The sequence below is a fragment of the Oreochromis aureus genome, linkage group 7, assembly GCF_013358895.1.
Source record: "Oreochromis aureus strain Israel breed Guangdong linkage group 7, ZZ_aureus, whole genome shotgun sequence".
Classification (NCBI taxonomy): Eukaryota; Metazoa; Chordata; class Actinopteri; order Cichliformes; family Cichlidae; genus Oreochromis; species Oreochromis aureus.
Window position 1 is genome coordinate 30,423,125 of NC_052948.1, and position 13,017 is coordinate 30,436,141.

A 13,017-nucleotide genomic window follows, 5' to 3' on the forward strand; every position below is an offset into this window, starting at 1 on the left:
CAACTGATCTGTGTAAATTACCCACAATGCCTCCGTGTGTCTCACAGGCTCAAAGTGAAAGCAGAGAATGGGGAACAGACTCAGACTGGCGCTCTCTGAGCCTCTGTGTCTTCTTACAGATGTATAACCGACCCAGCAGCACCCAGACATGTTTCTGCTGCTGTTTCCCATCAGTTTAAATGCAGTTTAAGCCTCTTCCCCCTGTAACCGTGACTCACACAGCTTCCAGGACGGGGGGCTTTAAATTGCTCACGGGTCCTTGGAGCTGTCGTGTTACTTCGGTAGCACATATACTAAAATTGGAACGATACAGAGAAGATTAGCATGGCCCCTGCGCAAGGATGACACGCAAATTCGTGAAGCGTTCCTCATTTTCCTTTTTAAAAACACGCACAACTCTGTTTTTAATCATTCTTTAGCTGACTGTAGGTTTAAATCATGCAGGAAGTGCTTCTAGCTCTGTGCCCTGGTGGTAGACAGTTTAATTTGTATGTGTCATCTGGCTTCATGGATAGATAAAGTTGAGTGTTATCTGCATAGCAGTGAAAATGTACCCTTTGCCTTCTAATGATACTGCCTAAGGGAAGCATGTGTAATGTAACAAAACAAACAACACCAAAGAGAAACACTGACTTGCACTTACTGATGCAGAAAGAAAACTTTTACATGCAGACTTGTCAGGGATCTACGTTACAGATCATTGAAAACTGAATCTACTGACTTGATCCAAGGATCTTATTCTTGTGATGGAATTAAAGGAATGACCAGAGGAGGGGAGCAGTATGCCTCGGTATGCATCTATTTAAAAAGTCAGAACTGCAAAAAGACATAAGAGCCGTCTTCAACTCACATTAGTGTAGAGACGTTACTTCCTGCCAACCATGGATGGATGGTATTTAAATATATTCTTCTGAATTTGCTGTCACTCAAAAACACAGTTGCTTTTGTTTTGTTTTTTAAAATTCTATTCTGCAACACAGCAGTTAAACCTGCCCTTTAGCAGGTTGTTCGAACTGCAGCTGTTATTTCTTGTAACACATACACTCAATGTTCAGAGACAGAATTAAGTATAAAACTCCAAGTGTCTTGAGACATGCCCAATCATCCACTTAAAGAAACCCCCAAATGTTGATTCTGTTCATCTGGATGTAGTAAATGTGGTTATCTCAGCTGGGCATTTATCAAAGCCGGGAAGGCACCTAAAGAGAGCTCCAGGCAATCCAGGAGAGAAGGACAACTGCTGCCTAAGCAAAAACCTGTAGTGATCCCTTATGTGTCAGGAGTATCGGAACAGTTGAGACCCATTTTTTCTGAACACCGAGTCTCTGTGGCTTTCAAACCCTAAAACACACTGCACCCAAAACTGGTCCATCCCAAGATTGGGTCCCCTGACACAGACAGAGGAATATAGTGTGCGCTGTTAAGTGCCAGGAGGAAGGATTGCCATGAATATGCATCGGGGAAACCAAACAACTTCTGGCTAAGCAGATGGCACAGAAAAGATGAGCTCGTCAGGCCAGAACTCCGCAGTCTAAGAGAGGCCAGTGACCACTCTTTCAATGATGAGGATGTACACATCCTGGACAGGGAGGAACGCTGGTTTGAGCGCGGAGTCAAGGAGGCCAAAAGGGAAAGACCATCTCTGAATCAAGGAGGGGGCCTAAGGCAGGGCTCTAGACCAGGGGTGGGCAATCTCAGTCCACGAGGGCCAGTGTCCCTGCAGGTTTTAGATCTCACCTTGGGTCAACACGCCTGAATCACATGATTAGTTCGTTACCAGGCCTCTGGAGAACTTCAGGACATGTTGAGGAGCTAATTTAGCCATTTAAATCAGCTGTGTTGGTTCGAGGACACATCTAAAACCTGCAGGGACACCGGCCCTCGTGGACTGAGATTGCCCACCCCTGCTCTAGACTAACTTTTTGCCACGGTTGCACCGGCACAAAAGTTAGGCGCACTCAAATTTTTCAACCACATCGCTTAACACCACAGTTTTACATGTGAGACAATATTGACAATATTGATTTGTAAATGATTAACTAACAATCTTGTACTTAAAGTGCTTTGGCACTCTTTGGCAATATTGTAGACAATGTTAAACTTAATCATCATCTCGGCCTCCTCTGACGACCTGTTTGCTGCTGCCTGCCGCTGAAAGGCAGTGGGGAGAGGGGACACTTGGGCAGTGCATTTATTGCAGCATATAATGTGTTTTCTGGATACACTGCTGTTTTTTCAGCATTCAAAGATTGATGGCTCCATGTCAGAGCTGGCTATGAATTTCAGATGGATCAGGCCTTAACTTAACAAAAAGGTTATCAATAGTTCTTTTCATCTTTTCTTATTACCCACAGCTACATCCACTTCTGTCAGGCCTAGGCTGCTCACTAGGGCTGGGTATCATCACTGATTTCTATAATCCATTCGATTCCGATTCTTGAAGTCCTGATTCTATTCAATTAGCCTCAGACAGTCAGAAATATTATAATTCTGATCATTTATCAGTACTGATACATGTGAGACTTCATCAGAATTGTGAACATCACAGCAGATGCCTTTGTGTGAAAGTGACTGAGAATAAGACACAGAAAAACATGAAGCAGATTTTCCTGGTCTGGCTTTTTATAGCAGATAACCTTAAAATATTCTGCAATTTTGCACAATTTTAAAAAGTTTAGATTTCTTCTGTATTGAACAGCAGAAATTAGGCTTTCTTGTCCGAGGTCATTTAAGTAAAAAAAAAAAGAAGAAGAAAAAAGACAGCAGTCGACAGCGCTGTAAACAATGGTAGACTGGTGGGTAATAAGCGAATGAATAATGCAGAAAACAGATTTGAGACGGGAAACTGTTCATGAAGTACAGAGAGAGAGAGAGAGAGAGAGAGAGCTGTGCATGAAGTGTGATTTTTATCGTGGTGAAAGCAAAGCAGCAAAAGTAAGAGGGAATTAATGACGACATTTATCAAATGTGAAGCGTAGTTTGGATCTTCTTTTGCTGCTGGCTCGGTGAATTTTGGTTGGAGAGAGACAAAACCTGCAGCTCAGAATCAGCGCAAAAGAGACGTAAACACAGAGCGGACCCGACGCATCAGAATCGGTGAGCTCCGACGGCGTTTCCGTGCCCATCTACGTGCCATCGGGTGAGAAAGCCTAGAAAGAGAAAGCTGATTCTGATGCGTCGGGTCCGCGCTTTGTGTTTACATCTTTGTGTGGAGTCAGTTTACCTGCTCTCGTTTGCTGTTTGGTGGTTGTTGAAATAGTTTTGTGAGCTTTAATATGAGAATCTGGCGTTTCTGGCAAAATACATTTATATTTAAAAATCGATTCAGGATATGGCTTTATTCAAGCTACTCACCTCTCTCTATCCACCTGCACTTTCAACTGTACCACGGCCAATCAGAGAGGCCCTGCCCCTGACTATCTCTGATTGGTTTAGTCCACAATAGGGCATAATGTGTGTCTGTTGTTGACCACACAGAGAGTTGCAGAGATTTTTTTTTTTTTTGTTACCCGAATAGTTGGTCGCACTGGTGTGACCAAAGATTTTTTTTAGTCGCACCACTGAAAAATTTGGTCGCATTTGCGACCAAATTGGTCGCACTCTAGAGCCCTGTAAGGGTACATCTTTCACCATCTTACAATGCTGTGATTGCAGCCATTCCTCAACTCTCTGTGAATGGTACTCATGGCCATTGATCAGTGGGCTTTGATGAATGATCAATATTCTTTGATCGCAAGGTTGGGGAAACCTGCAGTCAGCTGAGACTGATGAGTAACTTGGATAACTAAGTGCTGAAACATTTCTCCCACTGAAAAACATTATGTCCAAATGAACAGAATCAACTTTTGGGGATAATTGAAAGGGTTTTGTAAATAGAGGCCGGATCAGGAGCTGTTTCAGAAGCAGTCAAGTCAAGTGGCTTTTATTGTCATTTCAACCATGTACAGTGGTACGGTACAGAGTAAAATGAGACAGCGTTCCTCTGAGACCCTGGTGCTACATATGACATGCAACGGACAAACACAGGACTGCGTTAAGTGCAGTGTGCAAAAAATTGCAAAAATAAACAAGACAAGACAGTGCAACACCAGACAGAACAGGATGATACAGACACAGGCAGTGCAATGGAAATGTGCAAAATGCTGAGCATTGTGCAAAAAGTAACTTGATGTCTGAAGGTGTGTGAGATACTGCAGATAAGTGCTTGGTAGTGACATGTATGAAGGTGTGCCTGTGTGTGTGTGTGTGTGTGTGTGTGTGTGTGTGTGTGTGTGTGTGTGTGTGTGTGTGTGTGTGTGTGTGTGTGTGTGTGTCATTCCAGTCACTGACTGTTCAGGAGTCTGACGGCTTTGGGGAAGAAACTGTTCCATAGTCTGGCAGTGAGGGCCCGGATGCTCCGGTACCTCTTTCCAGAAGGGCAGCAGGGTGAAGAGAGTGTGTGACGGATGTGTGGGGCCCTCCACAATGCTGGTGGCTTTGTGGATGGAGCTGGTGCTAGAAGTGTCCGTGATGGAGGGGAGAGGGGTTCCAATTATCTTCTTAGCTGCGCTCACTATCTGTTGTGGGGTATTGCGATCCAATACAGTGCAGTTACCATACCAGACAGTGATGCAGCTGCTCAGGACGCTCTTGATAGTCCCTCTGTAGAAGGTGATAAGAATGGATGATGGGAGATGGGCTTTCCTCAGCTTCTGCAGGAAGTAGAGATGCTTCTGAGCCTTCTTGGTTATGGAGCTGGTATTGAGGGACCAGGAGAGGTTCTCTGCCAGGTGGACACCAGGGAATTTGGTGCTCTTGACGACCTCCACAGAGGATCCATTGATGGTAAGTGGGCAGTGATCTCTCCGTGCTCTGCTGAAGTCAACAATCATCTCTTTTGTTTTGTCCACGTTCAGAGACAGGTTGTTGACTCTACACCAGTCCGTTAATTGTTACACCTCCTCTCCGTATGCTGACTCATCATTCTTGCTGATGAGACCCACCACATTCGTGTCATCACCAAACTTGATGATGTGGTTCGAACTGTGCATTGCTGCACAGTCGTGAGTCAGCAGAGTGAACAGAAGTGGGCTGAGCACACAGCCCTGAGGGGCTCCAGTGCTTAGTGTGGTTTTGTTGGAGATGCTGTTGCCGATCTGGAATGTCTGAAACATCTCCATCAGAAAGTCCAGAATCCAGTTGCAGAGGGAGGGGTTCAGACCCAGTTGGCTCAGTTTTACAATCAGGTGCTGAGGAATGATTGTGTTGAATGCTGAACTTGAAGGCTATCAACAGCATTCGTACATATGTGTCTTTTTTGCCCAAGTGGGTGAGGGCGAGATGTAGGGTGGTGGCAATGGCGTCGTCTGTTGACCGGTCGGGCCGATAGGCAAACTGCAGTGGGTCCAGTGTGGGTGGCAGCAGGGTCTTAATGTGCCTCATGAGGAACCTCTCGAAGCACTTCATCATGATGGGTGTGACTGCCGGGACGGTAGTTGTTGAGGCAGGACACTGGGGAATTCTTTGGCTCGGGAATGATAGTGGTGGCCTTGAGGCACGTTGGGGACAACAGCAGTGCTCAGGGATAGGTTGAAGATGTCACTGAGGACATCTGTAGCTGGTCTGCACATTCCCTGAGCACTCTTATAGGAATGTTATCTGGACCAGCAGCTTTCCGTGGGTTAACTCTTTCCTCACATCAGCAGAGGTCAGACACAGAAGTTGTGAGGGGGGGGTGGACTTCCTCACCAACACATCATTCTGAGCGTCAAACCGTGCATAGAAGTTGTTCAGCGCATTTGGTAGGGAGGCGTCACCATCACAGGCAAGTGTTGTCTTCCTGTAGTTGGTAATGGCCTGGATGCCCTGCCACATGCGCCGCATGTCACCGCTGTCCTGGAAGTGGCTGTGGATTCTTCTGGCAAGCGCGCACCTCGCTGCTTTGATGGCACGAGACAGTTTAGCCCTCGCTGTTCCCAGGGCCGCCTTGTCGCCTGCTCTGAAGGCGGAATCTCGAATCCTTAGCAGCTCACGCACTTATGCAGTCATCCACGGTTTCTGGTTGCAGGGAGGTCACCATTTGTTGCGGCCTCCCTGAACATGTCTGAGTCAGTGTGCTCAAAAAAGTCCTGAAGAACAAAGAGAGCTCCTGCAGGCCAAGTTCTCACCTGTCTCAGAACCGGTTTGCAGCATCTGACGAGCAGTCTGTCTGTATGCCAGAATTAGCATAACAGACAAGGTGTCTGAGTGTCTGAGGTGGGGGTGGGGCTTTGCTCTCTATGCACTGATACAGCGCTTTTCTCCCCCTCGTCACAAAGTCCACGTGTGTCAGCAGCAGAATGAAGAGCAGAATGAGTCCAGGTTCTGCTGTGGTTCAGAAAAACCTCCATATCCGAGTCCTGATGCAGGATCCAGACCCTGTGGAGGTCTTTCTGTTTGAGTGCAGCAGGGCCGGGTTTCTCTCTCCTCCCCCCTCCTGATTGTGTCTCTCTCCCAGCCTTCAGGCGGGTAGAGAACAGGGTGGGAGGAGGGTTGTTGAGTCAGCTTTTGTTCTGCTGCCTTTAGCTGTCCAATCAGCAGCGTGTGAGTACAACTGATCTGTGTAAATTACCCACAATGCCTCCGTGTGTCTCACAGGCTCAAAGTGAAAGCAGAGAATGGGGAACAGACTCAGACTGGCGCTCTCTGAGCCTCTGTGTCTTCTTACAGATGTATAACCGACCCAGCAGCACCCAGACATGTTTCTGCTGCTGTTTCCCATCAGTTTAAACGCAGTTTAAGCCTCTTCCCCCTGTAACCGTGACTCACACAGCTTCCAGGACGGGGGGCTTTAAATTGCTCACGGGTCCTTGGAGCTGTCGTGTTACTTCGGTAGCACATATACTAAAATTGGAACGATACAGAGAAGATTAGCATGGCCCCTGCGCAAGGATGACACGCAAATTCGTGAAGCGTTCCTCATTTTCCTTTTTAAAAACACGCACAACTCTGTTTTTAATCATCGTTTAGCTGACTGTAGGTTTAAATCATGCAGGAAGTGCCTTTGACTTCGGCCCCTGGTGGTAGAGAGTTTAATTGCTGTGTGTTATCTGGCTTCATGGATAGATAAAGTGTTATCTGCATAGCAGTGAAAATGTATTCTGTACCTTCTAATGATAGTGCCTAAGGGAAGTTTGTGTAATGTAATTAAAAAAAGGAGGCGCCGCTGGAGGTCACACATTAGCTGGACCAACCTGGAGAGTCAGCACTTGCTCCTTTTGTTGGACCTTTTAAGCTCAAAATGGATGTCATAATGACAAATGGAGGCCATTTTAAGAGTTCACGTGGTTAATGAGATTTTTCACATTAAGGGCTGCAGCGGGACGAACACGTGTTGGTGCTTCAGAGTTATCTCTCAGACACATTATTAAAATATGTCATTCTTTATGTTAAATTTGATAAAAGTATATACATTTATTCTTCTGTATTTACTGTCATTCAAACACACAGTTGACCTGAGTTGTACTTTTACTTAGGCAGGACTTTTATTTTGAAGGAAATCCCTTCCATCACCACCACCACCCCATCTGTGGATGGACAGCCATCATGACCAGAAATACTGTGAGCGTTACCCGAACAGAGAAAATCTGATTTTAATACATTTAAAGATTTTCAAAAGTCGCTGAATCCAAATATACGCAGAGATGAAGTTTGTTTCCTCTGCTGTCTGAGTCAAAATGAATGACATGAGTGTTGAGCTGAATTCCTCAGCAGGCTGCAGTGGCCCTGAGGAGTAAAACTGGGGGGTCTTTTTTCATGACCATCTATGGATTACCTTATATTTTAATTACCTTTCAAAGTAAATTCCACAAAAGAAAATAAAGATAAAAAAAGAGAAGTGGCTCCTGTGTGCGCCAGACTCCGTTCAATATTTAGCTAAATTACTGTGTCCTTGGTTTGTAACCAAGAAAGTGAGTTTTATAGCAACTCCAAAGTTGTGCATGAATTATGCAGGGAGGTTTTAATGAATTCAGCAATGGATGTTGGTTACAGAGAATTTCTCCTCTGCAGAGCTGTGCAGCCCTCATGTAGCATCCCAACCAAAAAACTCAAATAACAAAAAACATGAAGGTCAAGTATTCCTCACAGTGTGAGCTGATTCTCTCAGCAGGATGTGTACCTCTGCTTAGAATAATATTTAAAGCCGTATTTTACAGATGTACGAGTTTGTCTTTTGTGAATTAAGCATGTTAATTTGCAGTAATAAAGGTGTTTTTTCGGACCTACATTTCAAACTTAAAACCATAATTTTTAACTGTTCAGTTCTCCAAACTTTAGTGAAGCTGGGCTAAAGCCTTTCACCGTCACCTGTCCTCCTTCAGGTGGGAGATTGTGGGAAGAAAACCGACATAAGCCTGAAAGTCTGACCAATATTTTATTCCGGATTGGTAAAATGACCCGACTGGTTTACTCCGTGGTGTCATGAGTCATCTTTGTGACCTTGTTAATGATTTGATCAAAGTAATTTATACTTTTAATGGACATTGCTGATGTGGCTGATTTCCTCCTTTTGCACCCCCACTACACAGCTTGCAGTAGGACAGCGATGCCCTGAGGCTACTAAATATTACAACTTTTGTACGGAGTCTGGTGAGGACTGTCGTCTTAAGTCAGAGACTGTTATATCTCAGCGTCACCCTTGTGGCAGGTTGGTGGAACTGTTCTGAGGCAGCATTCAGTATAACAATAATTAAGAGTGGTTTTAAAATAGAGGCCAGATCAGGAGCTGTTTCTACGGGAGAGGATTAGGGCCACTGGAAAGAAAAAAAAAAAGAATTCTGACTTTAATCTCAGAATTCTGACTTTTTTCTCAGAATTCTGAGATTAAAGTCAGAATTCTTTTTTTTTTTTTCTTTCCAGTGGCCCTAATCCTCTTCCGTATGTTTCAGAGGCGCGGTCAGCAGCAGAATGAAGAGCAGAATGAGTCCAGGTCCTGCTGGGATACAGAAAAACCTCCAGATCCAAGTCCTGATGCAGGATCCAGACCCTGTGGAGGTCTTTCTGTTTGGGTGCAGCAGGGCCGGGTTTCTCTCTCTTCCCCCCTCCTGATTGCGTCTCTCTCCCAGCCTTCAGGCGGGTAGAGAACAGGGTGGGAGGAGGGTTGTTGAGTCAGCTTTTGTTCTGCTGCCTTCAGCCGTCCAATCAGCAGCGTGTGAGTACAACTGATCTGTGTAAATTACCCACAATGCCTCCGTGTGTCTCACAGGCTCAAAGTGAAAGCAGAGAATGGGGAACAGACTCAGACTGGCGCTCTCTGAGCCTCTGTGTCTTCTTACAGATGTATAACCGACCCAGCAGCACCCAGACATGTTTCTGCTGCTGTTTCCCATCAGTTTAAACGCAGTTTAAGCCGCTTCCCCCTGTAACCGTGACTCACACAGCTTCCAGGACGGGGGTCTTTAAATTGCTCCCGGATCCTTAGCGCTGTCGTGTTACTTCGGTAGCACATATACTAAAATTGGAACGATACAGAGAAGATTAGCATGGCCCCTGCGCAAGGATGACACGCAAATTCGTGAAGCGTTCCTCATTTTCCTTTTTAAAAACACGCAAAAATCTGTTTTTAATCATTCTTTAGCGGACTGACAGTGGCTCCTGTGCGCGCCAGAATTCGTTCAATATTTAGCTAAATTACTGTGTCTTTGCTTTTTAACCAATAAAGCGAGTTTTATATCAACTCCAACGTTGTAGATGAATTATGCAGGAAGGTTTTAATAAATTCGGCGATGGTTGTTGGTTACAGAGAGTTTCTGCTCTGCAGAGCTTTGCAGCCCTCATGTAGCATCCCAGCCGAAAGTCTGAAATAAAAAACATGAAGTTCAAATATTTCCCACAGTATGAGCCGATTTGCTCAGGAGGTTGTGGAGCTGGAATAATATTTAAAGCCGTATTTTGCAAATGTACGAGTTTGTCTTTTGTGAATAAATACAGAGCATGTTAATTTGAAATGTAGGGCAGAAAAAACACCTTTATTACTGCAAACTTAAAACCACAATTTTTAACTGTTCAGTTCTTCAAACTTTAGTGAAGATTAGTGAAGTGGGGCTAAAGTCTTTCACCGTCACCTGTCCTCTTTCGAGCGGGGGATTGTGGGAAGAAAACCGACGTCTATTGAGCTTGGAAAGAAAAGCGTCTAGACTTCTTTAATTTGCTTGAAGACGTTTCACCTCTCATCCGAGAAACTTCTTCAGTTCTAAGGTCAAATTGTGGAGATCCAGAAGAAAAAACGACATAAACCTGAAAATCTGACAAATGTTTTTTGCCGGATTCGTAAGCTGGCCCAACTAGTTTAGTGCAGGCTGTCACGAGTCATCTTTGTGACGTTGTTAATGCTTTGATCAGAAGTAATTGATAATTTTCATGAGATTGGTGATGTGGCTGATTTCCTCCTCTTGCAGTCACACTCCTCAGCTTCGCGTTCACACAGCGACGCCCTGAGGCAGCCACTGGAACTGCAGCTGTTGTTTTAAGAGATAAGAGATAACGCTTTATTGTCATTACACAGTCATACCTAGTACAATAGTACAACGAAACTGCAAAACTGTCCCACGTTGGCAGTACGCACAACACAAACAAGACAACACAACACGGTAACTTAATAAACAAAAAGAAATAAAAAGAATGAGAGTATATTTTTATTGCACATTATTAGTATCATTATTATTATTGTCCATGGAGGCAGCCAGTCAGGTCAGCTGTTAGCACTGATTAGGGCTGTTGCGCTGTTGTACAAGCTGTCCTCGAGTCTGTTTGTCCGCGACCTCCGCAGCCTGAATTTCCTGATCTGTGTTTTTGCCCACAATAAGCTGAGATTCTGAAGTATACTATGTGCCGAATTTCCCACCAAGTGGTAATGAGCAATGTTTGTTATTATGGCTCACTATTACTTTTGTTCTGCTGCCTTCAGCCGTCCAATCAGCAGCGTGTGAGTACAACTGATCTGTGTAAATTACCCACAATGCCTCCGTGTGTCTCACAGGCTCAAAGTGAAAGCAGAGAATGAGGAACAGACTCAGACTGGCGCTCTCTGAGCCTCTGTGTCTTCTTACAGATGTATAACCGACCCAGCAGCACCCAGACATGTTTCTGCTGCTGTTTCCCATCAGTTTAAACGCAGTTTAAGCCTCTTCCCCCTGTAACCGTGAGTCACACAGCTTCCAGGACGGGGGGCTTTAAATTGCTCCCGGGTCCTTAGAGCTGTCGTGTTACTTCGGTAGCACATATACTAAAATTGGAACGATACAGAGAAGATTAGCATGGCCCCTGCGCAAGGATGACACGCAAATTCGTGAAGCGTTCCTCATTTTCCTTTTTAAAAACACGCACAAAATCTGTTTTTAATCATTTTAAGCTGACTCACTGTAGGTTTAAATCATGCAGGAAGTGCGTTTGACTCCGCCCCCTGGTGGTACATAAGCAGGCAATGGCAGCAGTGCCGAAACATTTAAATTTTAAGGTTTAGGATTTATGTCCACGTGCTAAGTTCAGCTTCTCCCGCACGACAGCAGAGAGCTGCTTTTTACTGAGATCACAGCAAGATTGTAAAGGCAACATGAGATCAGTGTGAAGTTTAAAGCGGCACATTATGCTATAAATGTTCCTGATCAGAGGCTGGTTCGATGCATTGTGTGCTCGTAAACGTGTTTAACAGCAGTTAAGTAATATTTTTATGTTATTTAAATATTTATAAAATTAATGAGTTTGTGTTAAAAGACAGAAATGTAAACTTTCATCAGCGTTAATGAAGTTTTTATATCCTGTTGGTCTCTGAAATTAGGGTTAGTGTGGATAATGCTTCAGTCCTGTGCCAGGACCAGAAGTACACAAATACTTAAATACTCAAAGTACAGAACAGCCTCAGGGAGAAGCTGAAGTACTGATTTATCTTTAAAAAAATGGAGAAGTTGAGGCTCTGAAATATACTTAAAGGTTAAAACGACTCTTTGAAGGGCATTTCTAGCAGCTCGTTTTAAATATTAGCAAAGCTAAGTGACATTACATCACGTTAATATAATAAATTTATGATGACAACAGGAACTTTATTTCAACTTATTTGTGTTGAAATGTATGAAGTAACTGGAGGTGTGAATCAGACTGATCAAAGTTCAGATATCTGAATATTCTGCTCTTTGTTGTCGGTTAGTTCTCTCCACACGACTCTTTGTTATGAGACTAACTTTGATATTTCATGACTTAAAGATCAGATATATTTTCCTATCATTAACATAAAGCAGATTTCTGTAACATTTGTTACGTGTAGTTCTTTATGGACTCGTTCACGCTCGGCCTGACTCTCTCCAGAGGCCTGAGCTAACCTGTAGTAAGCAGTGATAAAGTGTGTCTGTAGAAAACGTCCTCCTCATTCCGCAGTGTTTCCTCCTGACATGGAGGCCTCGGACCGACTCCTCAGTGTGACTGAACATCTGAAATGTGTGGTAGAGTGTAAAGACCTCCATCACTGACACTGATGTTTCTAAGTGAACTCCATCATATGACTGTGAACATCTTTAAAATCTGTCTGAGCTGAAATCACACAGAAGTGAACTCTGTTATGAAATCAGGTGTAATTGTAATTAAATCGTGTTTGCACTGTTTGAGCTGTTAAGCTTGTCATGTTGTTGTTTACATGCATGTCTAAATATTTCTTCTACCTTGTATATTTTATATTTCCTTCTATTTTTGCATAGTATTATTGTTCTTAGGTATGCTGCATCTATTGATTTATTCCTACGCTTTGTACTTTGCTGCTATAATTTCTGGGACTAATAAATTATTTCTTGTCACTGTGATGGAAATAACTGTAAACAAAGATGCCAAGTAGTTCTTTCTTTTTTTTAAAAAGGAGTCTGGAGACACGTCACTGTGCTGGTGATATCCATGTCGATGATTTGATTTGATTTGATGAAGCCTTTATTTGTCACTTGCAGTTGTCTGCAGCAAAATTTGACCTCTTCCAACCATACATACATTACACAGACTTCACATTGGGGAGACAGGTCA

The 13,017-nt window shown here is 43.9% G+C and overlaps 4 non-coding genes across 4 annotated transcripts; all 4 read left to right on the forward strand.

The window, feature by feature from the left end:
• The first annotated feature begins 270 nt into the window (after nucleotides 1-270).
• Nucleotides 271-376, forward strand: LOC116334153. The gene has a single exon (XR_004200522.1). It is a non-coding gene; the product is annotated as a U6 spliceosomal RNA (small nuclear RNA).
• A 6,462-nt stretch (nucleotides 377-6,838) lies between these two features.
• On the forward strand, nucleotides 6,839-6,944 carry LOC116334152. The gene has a single exon (XR_004200521.1). It is a non-coding gene; the product is annotated as a U6 spliceosomal RNA (small nuclear RNA).
• Nucleotides 6,945-9,446: 2,502 nt separating this feature from the next.
• Nucleotides 9,447-9,552, forward strand: LOC116334151. The gene has a single exon (XR_004200520.1). It is a non-coding gene; the product is annotated as a U6 spliceosomal RNA (small nuclear RNA).
• Nucleotides 9,553-11,219: 1,667 nt separating this feature from the next.
• LOC116334150 lies at nucleotides 11,220-11,325 on the forward strand. The gene has a single exon (XR_004200519.1). It is a non-coding gene; the product is annotated as a U6 spliceosomal RNA (small nuclear RNA).
• The last annotated feature ends 1,692 nt before the right edge of the window (nucleotides 11,326-13,017 follow it).